Here is a 13,718-nt window from a genome sequence, read left to right on the forward strand (position 1 = left end):
TGCAGATGGAGGTAGAGCTTAACCTCGAAAGACAGAATGGTAGCCTTATGCAATGCAGAGAATGCAGATGGAGGTAGAGCTTAACCTCGGAAGGCAGAATGGTAGCCTTATGCAATGCAGAGAATGTAGATGGAGGTAGATCTTAACATCGGAAGGCAGAATGGTAGCCTTATGCAATGCAGAGAATGCAGATGGAGGTAGAGCTTAACCTCGGAAGGCAGAATGGTAGCCTTATGCAGGAAGTAAAAATGGCAATAGAGTTTTCTTACCTGATAGCGGATTGCGATATCGTAATTGTTGGGGATATTAGGCCTGCTGGGGACACTGTTGTGCGGATAGCAGTTGCGAGCAAGTGCAATGGTTCGGAGAGTTGTATTCCTGAACTTTGTGAGTGAGCGTATAGTATATTTGATGATTTTGCAACTCAAGCGCCTGCATCCAAAGAAAAATTGTGAGTTTGTAAAGGGGGAAAGGTTAGTTCGTATCCCCGCGGGCTTTGCTTGACCTGCTCGGCTTTGATCCAGCGATACCGTATATATCACTGGGGTGGCGTTGCTAAACAAGGCAATTTTAGTAATAAACATGCATGATTTAGTAAAAGCATAAAATAAGTACATAATTAAGAATAGTTTTCTTTAGATGAACCGACGACTGCGACGTGGTTCAAGACATTGCAACTTCTCTTGCTCCGGAATTTTGAGGGTCCTCCTCAAAATTCTGTCCCAGTTTACTGGGTTGTTGCTTCTGACGGCTGTTAATGATAAATGGCTGGAATCGACTTCAGAATTTTGAGGGTCCTCCTCAAAATTCTGCCCCAATTTTCAATAGCGGGGGAGATGGAAATTTTATTGAATTGTGACCGAACCCATAGGGCTACCTATGTATCCCCTCTTAAACGGGAATCAGGTAAGGCGTAGTTCAAATTATATCATATAAGGAAAGCATAAAGATTACACATAGTATCGCTTGACTGCATCTCAATTGATCGGCTTTGGCCAAACTTCTCCGTCCATTTCTGCAAGTATGAGGGCTCCTCCTGTCAGAACCCGGTGAACCATGTACGGACCCTGCCAGTTGAGAGAGAATTTTCCTTTGGCTTCATCTTGATGCGGAAAAATTTTCTTTAACACAAGTTGCCCCGATGTGAATTGTGTCGGCTTGACTCTTTTGTTGAAGGCTCTGGACATTCTGTTCTGATAGAGCTGACTGTGGCAAACTGCATTCATTCTCTTTCCGTCTATAAGAGCTAGTTGCTCGTAACGACTCTTCACCCATTCTGCATCTTCAAGCTTTGCTTCCTGTATGATCCTTAAGGAAGGAATTTTTACCTCAGCGGGAATGACTGCCTCTGTACTGTAGAGTAACATATAAGGGGTTGCTCCTGTCGATGTGCGGACTGTGGTGCGGTATCCCAATAAAGCAAACGATAGCTTCTCGTGCCACTACTTATGCTTCTCTATCATTTTCCTTAGTATCTTCTTGATATTCTTGTTGGCGGCCTCTACGGCTCCATTCATCTGAGGTCTGTAGGCTGTAGAATTCTTGTGTTTGATATTGAAGGTTTTACACATGGATTTCATCAAATCACTGTTGAGGTTGGAGCCATTATCAGTAATGATTGACTTTGGAATTCCTAACTGACACATGATACGGTCGCGGACGAAATCCACCACGACTTTCTTAGTCACTGCCTTGTAAGATGTTGCTTCAACCCATTTGGTGAAATAATCAATCGCTACTAGGATAAACCTGTGCCCGTTTGATGTAGCGGGTTCGATTGGTCCGATAACATCCATTCCCCAGGCGCCGAACGGCTATGGCGAGCTTGTTGCATTAAGCTCATTTGGAGGCACATTTATCATGTCTACATGTATCTGGCAGCGGTGACACTTTCGGACATACTGGATGCAGTCTGTTTCCATAGTTATCCAAAAGTAACCAGTTCAGAGTATTTTCTTTGCTAAAACAAAGACATTCATATGTGGACCGCATGTCCCTGCATGAATTTCCTCTAATAGCCTGGATGCTTCCTTTGCGTTGACACACCTTAGTAATCCCAAATTAGGAGTCCTCATGTACATGATTCCTCTGATGTGAAAGAAATTGTTGGATAATCTCCGAAGCGTGCACTTCTTGTCACACCTCTTTTTTCCGTCCCCGCGAGGGGTGAAAGAGTTTTTTCCAATTAAAGGACAATCGAAACGAGATTTGTTTGTTTATTTCAGAGTCGCCACTTGGGAGATTTAGGGTGTCCCAAGTCACCAATTTAATCCCGAATCGAGGAAAAGAATGACTCCATATTACAGTCCGCGAACCAGAAATCCGGATAAGGAATTCTGTTAACCCGGGAGAAGGTGTTAGGCATTCCCGAGTTCTGTGGTTCTAGCACGGTCGCTCAACTGTCATATTCGGCTTATTTATTTGATTTTATACAATTATGCGTTCATGTGCAAGTTTTAACTCTTTAACGCTTTTATTATTATATTTTAAAAGAATATGAACATCGTTTAAAAACATGTCTTTGGATTGCGTCACATGAAATGCACCCGCGATCCGGAACGCATTTTTATTCAATGTTTAGGGATTTGGATTTGAGTCGCATAAATGCGCGCCCGAGTTTAAGAAGGTAAGATTATTAAAATGCGCGCCTAAAGCAATTAGCGTATTATTATTTCTGGGTAAGGCCGTGGAATTTTGCTAAAACGGCTCATCCCGAAGTCTAAGTAATTTTAATTAAACATTTATCGAGGGCCCCGCAATTTGTGTGATTTATTGGGCGAGGCTCATCTCATTTATTTTAAAAGGATAATCCTAAAGTGCCTACATTTTTTCTATTAAAATTGTCTCTACAAAATGATAGAGAAAAAGGTCTTAATTTATTTACATGCTTGAGTTGTTATATTTGGGTTTCGAATATGATTCATAAATTCTAAAAATGATGCAAGCGGGGCAATCTGTTGCCAATGCGGGCCCAGGCTCAATGTGTATGGCATAAACTGGACCTGGGCCATCTTATTCACATGTTACTACCTAGTTACATTATACTAGGCATGTTCACAGTTTGTCAAATTAAAAAAAAACTTAGCAATCTAATTTTAATTCTAAACCATTTACATGCTGAAATTAACCAATAGTATTTAACTAAACAACATTCCTACAAGTTCCTAAATGGTCTATTCGTTTGATGAACTAACGTGCTTTTTAAGATATGGTAATCATCCAACAATAACGAATTAACTAGATGGAGTTACTACACCATTTATTTATTTTTAGGCAATATATAGATAGTTCGTCTATTAAGCTATCGTCAGATGTTCCACTATATATATTAACAGCTACATGATTCTGATTAGAGTAAGCTAAATAATTTATATATACAAATAAAATTCAGAATATAATTAAAATAAATTTAGAACTTCAACTCTTCATTTTTGTATTCATGCTTCATTTTTCAGTTTACAATAATCAGCGTGTCAGTTGTGTACCTGATATTGGAAGCAAAAGAAAAGGGAGATCAGCAGAAATTCAGTAGCATACAACAACAACGACACCCAACATCCAGCAACGAGAAACCAGTGACGGATTTTAAAACTCAAGATAAAAATCCAGAAACACCAACAACAATCAACGGACAGAAGCCAAGGGAATCTTTTCAGATTTGAAAGACTAATTAATGTTCAACCCTTAATTTCTGAATTCGTATATCAGAATATTTAAATTGTATATCGGGTGTATACTACTCTCTCTTTTGATTTCCAGAATGTTTTTCTTTTTATTTTCTGAAGTCTTAATCTTTCAGATTTTTTTTTCTCTCTCTTTAATATCCAACCCTTTTTTTTCTATCTCTCCTTCTTCTCTTCTTTCTGTCCTTTTTTTTTCTGTCCCTTTTTCTTCTGTTTTTTCAAAAATCTGATCAAGTCCCCTATTTATTACCATATTTCAGCATTTTTAAACATAAAACCCACTATCTTCCCACTCATCCCCTTTTAATCCCACTACCTAATGTTTTGTCCCCCATTATATTAAACAAATATATCAACCCCACCCCATTACATCTTGTCCCCCATGCTTAACATAAAGAATTACATTATTCCCCCACTAATTTATGTCTTGCCCCCCATTATATTAAACAATTATATCAAATGTTTAATTCCGAAAATACCCCCCGACCTTACTACAATTACTATTTTACCCCTGAACGTACTGCAATTTACCAAACTACCCCCATCAGCTATAACCAATTCACCTAATCAATTTCAACCAAAATACATCAAATATGACCAATTTCTAAACAAATTTCAACAACAAATTCAAACTAAATGATGAACAACAAAGAAACAACTAAAATTATTTTGATTGAACAATATTTTTAACAACAAACAAACCTACTTTTAGATTCAATCAACAACAACAACAAACAAGTATATTCAGATTTCTAAATTCAATAATCATTTGAACTTAAAATTAAATCTAACAACATTACAACCAACAATTTCTATATTAAAACTAAACAAGATCATGAAGCAAACTGAAGAAATAATCAAAAATGATAATCAACAAACAAGAAGATCAAAATTATACTAATTTCGGATTCAAGAACAATCAAACAAAGTATGGACATAAATGAAAAGATTCAACAACAATAACAAGCAAGTTTTATTCAAATTCGAATTAAACTCAAATTAAGCTTAAACAAAACAAATAAACATATTCAAATCACTAAACTTCAAATAATCAATTGATCTTTTTAAATTAAATCCAACAAAATTATAACAAAGATACATGATTCAAACTAAATAAAAAAAATTAAAAACCAAAACATAAACTCACATTAAATCACTGAATTAAAAACGAACTTCAAACAAAATGAACATGAATTAAACAACAAAACATGACGGATCCAAATGATTAAACCAACATATTTCCATATTACAACTAAATTCTTTTAAACAAATAAAAACAAACCGAAGAAGAAACAACATTAAAATTAAACTAACAACATTAATTAAATTTCAATTTGAATCTAACAACATTAAAATTAAACTAACAATTTTCACATGAACAAACTAAAAATTTAACAAAACGATGAACAACGAACAAAACAAGAATCAAACATTTACCGATTTTAGATTCGAGAAATATCAAAACAAAATACGGACAAAAATAAAACTTAAACCAACTAACCGGATCAGAACGACGATGAACTCGAACGAAAACAAATCTACCCGGAAACAATTATCGCACCAAAATAACTTGACGCCGAAGACAACCACGAACGGACGATCGAAGAAGATGGTCGTTTGGTGTCGTTTGAAGACGAAGCAGTGGCGGTGAGGATGAGGCAAAACAGTAGCAACTGCTACTACTGAACATGGAGCTCGACGAGGCAGCTGGAGGTCGACTGGGCAGTGTCGAGATGGGTCATTCGACTGAAGGAGACGACGACGAAGTAGCAGAAGGAGCAGCAAACGCAGCAGTGGCGTAGCAGCATCATCGATGGGCAACAACAGACACAGCAGCGGCGGAGCAGCAGCAGCAGACGCAGCAGCGGCGGAGCAGCAGCAGCGACGGGCAACAGCAGACGCAGCAACCATGACGACTGTGTGTGGCTGCGTTGCTTGGCGTAGATGGTGGTGGTTTGGTGTAGAAGTGAAGAAGAAGATGAAGACGAGGCAGCCATGGGAGCTTGACAAGCTTGTCAATGGCGGATAGGGGCGGAGGTTGTTGGACGAAGAAGAAGGAGCAGCCAGGGTGGTCGACGAGCAGCTCTGCGTGTGTGAGTGTGTGTGTGTCGACAAGGAAAAGCCATGGACGAGCTTGAGGGGGCATCCATGAATGAGCTTGGAGAAAATGGAGAGGAAGAAAGAGGGGGGGGGGGCGGGTAGCTTTAGGTGTTAGGGTTTTTGGAGAGAAAAAATGAAAAAAATGGGAAGATAGGGGTGTTGGGTCTTTGGGGTTATGGACTGGGTCGACCCGGTTTGATATGGACCAGGTCGTAGGGAAGGTTGGGTATTTTTTGGGCCTGAAGAAGAGGCCCAATTCCGATTTTCTTTATATTTTTTGCTCTATTTTCTTCTACTTTCTAATTAATAAAACTAAAATTCTAAATTAAGTTATAAACTAAATTAACTTATAAAAAATACTAATTAATTCCAAATAACTATTATCGCACATTTAAATAGCAATTAACGATAAAATCGCACAATTTAGACGTTAAATGCTAAAAATGCAACGTACATTATTTTTTTATGATTTTCTCATTTTTGTAAAACAAACTTAAATAAATACTAAATGAAAATGCGACATATTTTATATTTTTATTAATTTAAACAAATAAACATGCACAGACAAAAATACAAATAATTATACAAAAATACCACAAAAATTCAAAAATTGCACACCAAGGAAAAATCGTTTTATTTTTGAATTTTTTTGGGAGTAATTCTTTCATAGGGAAAAAATCACGTGCTTACACTTCTGAGTAGCGTTTGCGAGTTCTGGGTATTCTCCTTTTGCCAAGTATTCCTTGATATCATGAAACCAAGGCTTTCCATCTGCTTCTTCTTTGACATGAGCACAGTAAGCGGGCTGATCATGGATCTTTACCGGAATGGGATCAATGAAATTCTTGTTTGGATGTTGTATCATGGATGATAGGGTAGCCAGTGCAACGACGAATTCATTCTGGACCCTGGGAACATGCTGGAATTCTATCTTTGTGAACCTCTTTCTCAACTCCTGTACATGATGCAGATAAGGGAGTCTCTTGGCGTTCTTGGTCGCCCATTCTTCTCGGACCTGATGTATAAGCAAGTATGAATCCCCAATTACTAGCAACTCTTGGATGTTCATGTCAATGGCCATCTTGAGCCCTAAGATGCAGGCTTCGTACTCGGCCATGTTGTTGGTGCACGGGAACTTGAGCTTGGCAGATACTAGATAATGCTGACCGATTTCTGATACTAGGACTGCTCCTATGCCAACTCCTTTAAAATTTGCTGCTCCATCGAAAAACATTCTCCAACCGTCATAGGATTCTACAATGTCTTCTCCTATGAATGATATCTCTTCATCAGGAAAATATGTTTTCAGGGGTTTGTATTCTCCGTCCACGGGATTTTCAACAAGGTGATCTGCTAGTGCCTGTCCTTTGATTGCTTTCTGAGTCACGTAGACAATGTCAAATTCACTCAACAGGATTTGCCACTTGGCCAGCTTGCCAGTGGGCATGAGATTCTGAAAGATGTACTTCAAGGGATCCATTCTTGATATGAGATATGTAGTATAGGCACAGAAGTAGTGCCTCAACTTCTGAGCTACCCAAGTCAAAACATAACAGGTGCGCTCTAACAGAGAATACCAAGCCTCGTACAGGGTGAACTTCTTACTGAGGTAATAGATGGCCTGCTCCTTCCTCCCCGTTTCATCATGCTTCCCTAGAACACAACCGAACACTCCATCCAATACTGCAATGTAGAGTAATAGAGGTCTACTCGGCTCAGGCGGAACTAAGATTGGTGGTGTTGATAGGTATTCCTTGATTATGTCGAAAACTTTTTGGCAATCATCAGTCCATGTGGTAGCGGCGTCCTTCTTCAACATCTTAAAGATTGGCTCACAGATGACCGTAGATTGTGCTATGAACTGGCTGATATAGTTAAGTCTTCCTAGGAAGCTCATTACGTCCTTCTTGTTCTTTGGCAGTGGCAGTTCTTGAATAGCTTTGACCTTAGATGGATCCAGTTCTATCCCTCGGTGACTCACAATGAACCCAAGTAGTTTTCCGGCAGGAACCCCAAATGCACATTTCGCGGGATTTAGTTTCAGGTTGTATATTCTCAGTCTGTTGAAGAACTTCCTCAAATCTTCCATATGGTCAGTGGCTTTCTTGGACTTTATGATAATATCATTTACATATACCTCAATCTCCTTGTGTATCATATCATGGAAGATAGTAGTCATGGCCCTCATATAGGTGGCCCCTGCATTCTTTAACCCGAATGACATCATCTTGTAGAAGTACATCCCCCACAGTGTAATGAAATCCGTTTTCTCAGCATCTTCTTCGTCCATCCAAATCTAATGATATCCAGCGAAGCAATCTACAAATGATTACAACTCATGCTTGGCGCAATTGTCGATCAGGATGTGTATGTTCGGCAAGGGGAAGTCGTCCTTTGGACTGGCCCGATTGAGATCTCGGTAGTCGACACAGACTCTGACCTTCCCATCCTTCTTCAGCACCAGCACAATATTGGCTAACCATGTCGGATATTCTACTACCCTAAGGACCTTAGCTTTGACCTGCTTAGTGATTTCTTCCTTGATTTTCAGGCTCATGTCGGGTTTAAACTTTCTGAGCTTCTGTTTTACCGGTCGACATGTCGGATCAGTTGGCAGTTTATGGGCCACAATAGATGTGCTCAAACCAGTCATGTCATCATATAACCAGGCGAATATGTCCTCATATTCCTTCATAAGTTTTGTGTATTCTTCCTTTTCTGACGGTGACAAATGAACGCTGATCCGAGTTTCTTTGATATTTTCTACATCTCCCAGGTTAACAATCTCGGTCTCGTCCAGGTTGGACTTAGGTCTGTTCTCAAAATTTTCAACCTCTTTAACAATCTCTTCCGGTATATCATCTTCCTCTGAATCTATGTCTGTTTGTTGCGTTGTCTCATTGCATGTCACAACCATTGGTTCATCAAGATAGGTAATAGTAATGCTGTATATGTAAAGTAATGAGAGAAAATAAGAGTAAGATTTGTAAGGAAACCGAAATGCTTTGATAAATTTCATAACTGTTTTGAACATTGGAAGATCTTATTGCAAAAATTCAAAAATGCGAAAGGAAAATCAACTAGTAAAAATAAAAGACAGTGCATGATGCTTTGTTCAACCTTGATACCCCGAGGCTTTCCGAGCTATGGTGGTTCTGATGGTCCAATTGTTGAGGCGTGCTACTCGGCTTACGGCCTGTATGGAAGGGCCTTCCTCCCCCTCCTCCTCGAAAATGACACAACAATCCATGTCATCTTCTTCTAGGAACAAATTCCTCACTGCTGGCAGTGCTTCCTCTTCTTCCAACCCATAGATAACATTGGCCGGCTGGAAAGTCTGCTCCAAATGTGGTATTGGCTACTCCAGCGGGTAGTATGGGCCGCGCCATGGTGGAGACCAGTTGTTGAATTCCTTCCAAGTATACTCGTATCCCAAACCGAAAGTGGTGCCATGTTTCTTTAGTTTGATCGGCTTGGCGATTCCTTGGAGGTTCTTGCCAAGTCCCTTGCCAGGCTCATATCCGCTCCAATTCAATATGCTTTCACTTTTGTTGTCCCACCATTTGTATTTGTCAACAGCGTTGACTCACTCGATGTGGTGATAGGTTTCCCTGCCTATCTTTATCCTTCATCCAATCGCTGGGATGGTTTGGCAAATGTATATGGTATTGCTACCGTTACCGTGAATGATCACGTCTTGGTGGTTCCACTTAAATTTCACCGCCTGATGTAGTGTTGACACTACGGCCCCAGCAGTATGAATCCACGGCCGTCCCAACAGCAAGTTGTAAGATGCCGACACGTCTATAACCTGAAAATCAATGTCGAACCAAGTAGGCCCCATTTGCAAACACAGGTTGATTTCCCCAATGGTGAATCTTTGGGAACCGTCGAAAGCTTTGACGTTGATGGCCCCGTCCTTGATCTCATTGAGACCCTTTCCCAATGTTTTGAGTGTTACCAACGGACAAATATTGAGGCTGGACCCTCCATCAATCAGGACCCTAGTGATAAAATAATCTTAGCATTCCACGACGATGTGTAACGCTTTTTTGTGACTCAACCCCTTCTGGTGGCAGCTCATCTTCATGAAAAGTGATCTTGTGACTATCCAATACCTTCCCTACCATGTTTGCCATTTCTCCTCCGGTGATGTTGCTTGGTACATATGCCTCACTCAGCACCTTCAACAAGGCATTCTTATGTACGTCGGAACTTTGCAACAAAGCTAGGATAGAAATTTGTGCCGGTATTTTGTTCAGCTGATCAATGACTGAGTATTCCTTGGATTGTATCTTTCTCCAAAGATCATCGAGCCCGGTTTCAGTGATGGTCGGCCGACCAGAGGCCTGCTTACTCATCTAAGCTAAATGCTCCGGAGTATAAACCCTACCGGTTCTTGTCATACGCTGTGCCGCAACTGTTTCCCCTAATTTAGCTTTCCCTTTCCTTCTCGCCTCGGCTGTGTAATCCCAAGGTATGGAATTTTTATGGAACGGTGTTATGACCGACATTGTTACTAGAATGGGCACCTTTACTCTTAACGGAGCATGTATTTTGGAGGGTAAAACCGCAACTTCAAATGGTGCGGGTGCATTTGCTAGAGACCCAAACTCGACCTCAATTGGTGTTGGCGTCTTTGTGGGGGGTGGTGCTTCAAAATCAAATGGTACAGACATGTTTACCTCGGCATCCCTAGAAGGCTGAGTCTGGACTACAATCGGATTGATAGTGACTATTGGCTTCTTTGGTTCATCACCTTCTGTGATTAAATCGATCGATCCTTTGGGATCCCAATCATCCTCTATTTCAATCATGTGAACACCTCCACCCTTATGGTCTGGTAGAGGGTTGTTGTGGACGTTTGGAGTAGGCTCCTTTGCTACAATGATCTTGTTATCAATCAAAGTCTGGATCTTGTCTTTCAGAGAGCGACATTCATCAATGGTATGCCCTTTCATGCTGGAATGGTATGCACAAGATTTATTTGGATTGACCCATTGAGAAGGGTTTTCAGGGGTTATAGCAGGGATAAGGGTGACATAACCAGCAGCTTTGAGCCTTTCGTACAGTTGGTCAATCGGTTCAGCGATGGCGGTATACTGTTTGGGGGTTCTACGGTCAAAATTTGGTCGAGGTCTAGGAAAGTTTTGACGTGTGGGAGGTGATTGATAGTGGGATGGCTGAGCATTGTAGGCTTGGTAGACATGTGCGAGTTGAGAATATCTGGGTGAAGTAGGTTGATCTGTGAGTGGAGGTATCGAATAGGCTTGGTATTTGATAGGGGATTTGGCTCTTTGTGCAACCATTATGGCGCCTACGCCCCTTTTCTTGGACGTACCACCAGACTGTAAAGCCTTATTGGTTGCTTTATAAGCTTCAAAGTTTGTAACCATACCACTTTTGATGCCTTCCTTGATCCTTTCCCCTAGCTTGATGATGTCGGAAAATTTCTGGCTCTCAATCAACATCAGCCTTTCATAGTACTGCGGGTCTTGAGCCCGCACGAAAAACTTATTCATTTGTTCTTCTTCTAAAGCAGGTCTGACCTTAGCAGCTTCTGATCCCCAGGGAGTGGCATACTCGCAGAATGTTTCTGTGGGCTTCTTCTTTAAGTTCTGAATGTAGAATATATCTGGTGTATTTTCTGTGTTGAACCTGAACCTGTTCATAAAGTCGGACACCATACTCACCCAGTTCGACCATTTCTTCGGGTCTTGGCTAATGTACCAAGACAGAGCATCTCCCTTCAGACTCCTCATGAAAAGCTTCATGCGAATCCTTTCGTCTTTCCCTCCTCCGACCAGCTTGTCGCAGTATGTTCTCAAGTGGACTTTCAGATCTCCTATACCATCAGACATTTTGAACTTAGGAGGTTTGTACCCCTCGGGCAGTTTGACATCCGGTTGTATGTAAAGATCTTCGTAGTTCAACCCTTCAATCCCCTTACTTCCTTCGACACCCTGAATTCGACTAGTCAATTTCTTGAGTTTCGCAACCAGGTTCCTAATGAGTGAGTCTTTATCATCAAACTCGGGTGTGCTTGAGACAGGTTGGGTGGAGTGTGGCATGGTTTCCACATAGATGGGGGTGTTATGGTGGAAATAGTCATTTGTGGAATTCAGAGGTTCTGGGATGAGCAGTGGAGTATTGCTGGATGTGTGGCATGTACTGCAGTAGTGGTGAGGAGCGGGATGGTTTTGTGGTTTTGGGATGTTTTGTGGAGGTGTGGGGTTCTGAGCATTTGGAAAATTGATATCTGGAGTGGTGAGGGAAGTTTGCCAGATTCCGAACCTGATCAAGTTCCTCCTGAAATCTCACCAGTTTCTGCTCGAGTTGGGATGCACTTTCTTTGGAGACCTGAGCACCATGAGAGACCTCTACCCGTTCAGTTGAGTTTTCCTTTCTGGTGTTGTTCAAATCTTCCATCTTTCCTTTGTTCCTGCTTCTGATAGGATTAGGAAGAGGAGTGGGTGGAGGGCCCTTTGATCTTATGGAATATGATGACGATTCCAGAGTGCACGAACTAACCTTTGGGGAGGGGAATAAATAAAAAAAGTAAAACAAAAAGGTAACAAGTCAGTGGGGATTATAAGAAAATGTTGCGATATTTAAACACATAGTGAAAGAATGTAAATCGCGTCCTAATTTGGGAGCCTCATTATGCCCGAGGTAGGCCTAGCGACAAATTGATTTGGAGAACTTAGAACGCTAAATGCCTCATTTTATTGATAAAAGTAGACGAATCCTAAAACGATTCTAAATAACAAGGAATAAAATGTCACTAGTGGCCATTGGCCTTATTACATTTCATAAAGTAAAAGAAAACTCCTATCTATTTGGTCCTAGAAGGACCTTCCCCAGACTCGGCATCTTTGGCTCCATCGAACAGCTTCACCAGCTCGCGAAGTCCCAGCAGCAGGTAGGCTTTGGCCAGGTGTCCACCCTTATTTCCTTCAGCATTCTGGCAGTCCTCGATCCTCTTGAGAAACTTCCTTTCCAGTTCCACTAAACCTCATTCCAAGTATCCTAATCGTTGTTGGAGCTGACTGCCATGTCTTTCCACTCTTCAATCAGTTTTTGGTGGGCTTCTTGAATCTCACGGTGCTCACTTTCATATTCCTGAATCCTCTTGTGTAGTTGGTTGTATTTGACCTGTGCTTCAGCCCTTTTATCGATGATTCTGTGACCTCGAACAAACCCGGGTTGGCCCAAACCATTGTGATTATCCTCCAGCCAGCCTGAATAGTATGGGGTGCATCCGATATGGTATCTGTCTGGTTCGATAGTATCTCTTCCCATGATGATCTTGCAATGCCACATATGCTGAGTTTGGCACTTATAAGGACTGTCATCAGCTTGGAAGTTATCCCGGAAGTGACTCATCTTGTCGACCCTTGGTATAACCTGCTTCCTACCAGCCTGTCTCATAACTCGGAGAGGGACATAAGGGTAGGTTCCTCTCAAACCGATCAGTATCAGAAATGGTGCGTCCCTGGATCGGGCAATGAACTCTTTAGTAGGGAAGCACTCGAACATCCATTGTATTTGATCCTCAGTTAGATTTTCAAACAACTCTACCCACCCCTTGGCATCTTCTGGCTGAGCAAACATGTTGGGCATGTAGTTCATTTGCCTTGGTTGATGGAAGGCTATATGATCGTCCCAGTCTCTACGCTGAATCTCTTGCCGATATTCACCCCTTTGAAGATGCTCCATGAGCCAGAGCCGGAGTAGCAAGTTGCAGCCCTCGAAGTGTTGGGCTCCTTGTTGACACTTTTCCAAGGCTCGGTATATCTCTACGATGATCATAGGCACTATGCTAAATGGTTGTCCACCAATTCCCTCCATCAAAGTTTTGGTGACCATGGCTAGTCTGGTGTGGATCCTTGCTTTCTTCATTGGAAACACTATCATCCCCAAGAAGCAGAACAT

Source organism: Nicotiana tabacum, chromosome 6 (assembly GCF_000715075.1).
Source record: "Nicotiana tabacum cultivar K326 chromosome 6, ASM71507v2, whole genome shotgun sequence".
In the NCBI taxonomy this organism is placed as follows: Eukaryota; Viridiplantae; Streptophyta; class Magnoliopsida; order Solanales; family Solanaceae; genus Nicotiana; species Nicotiana tabacum.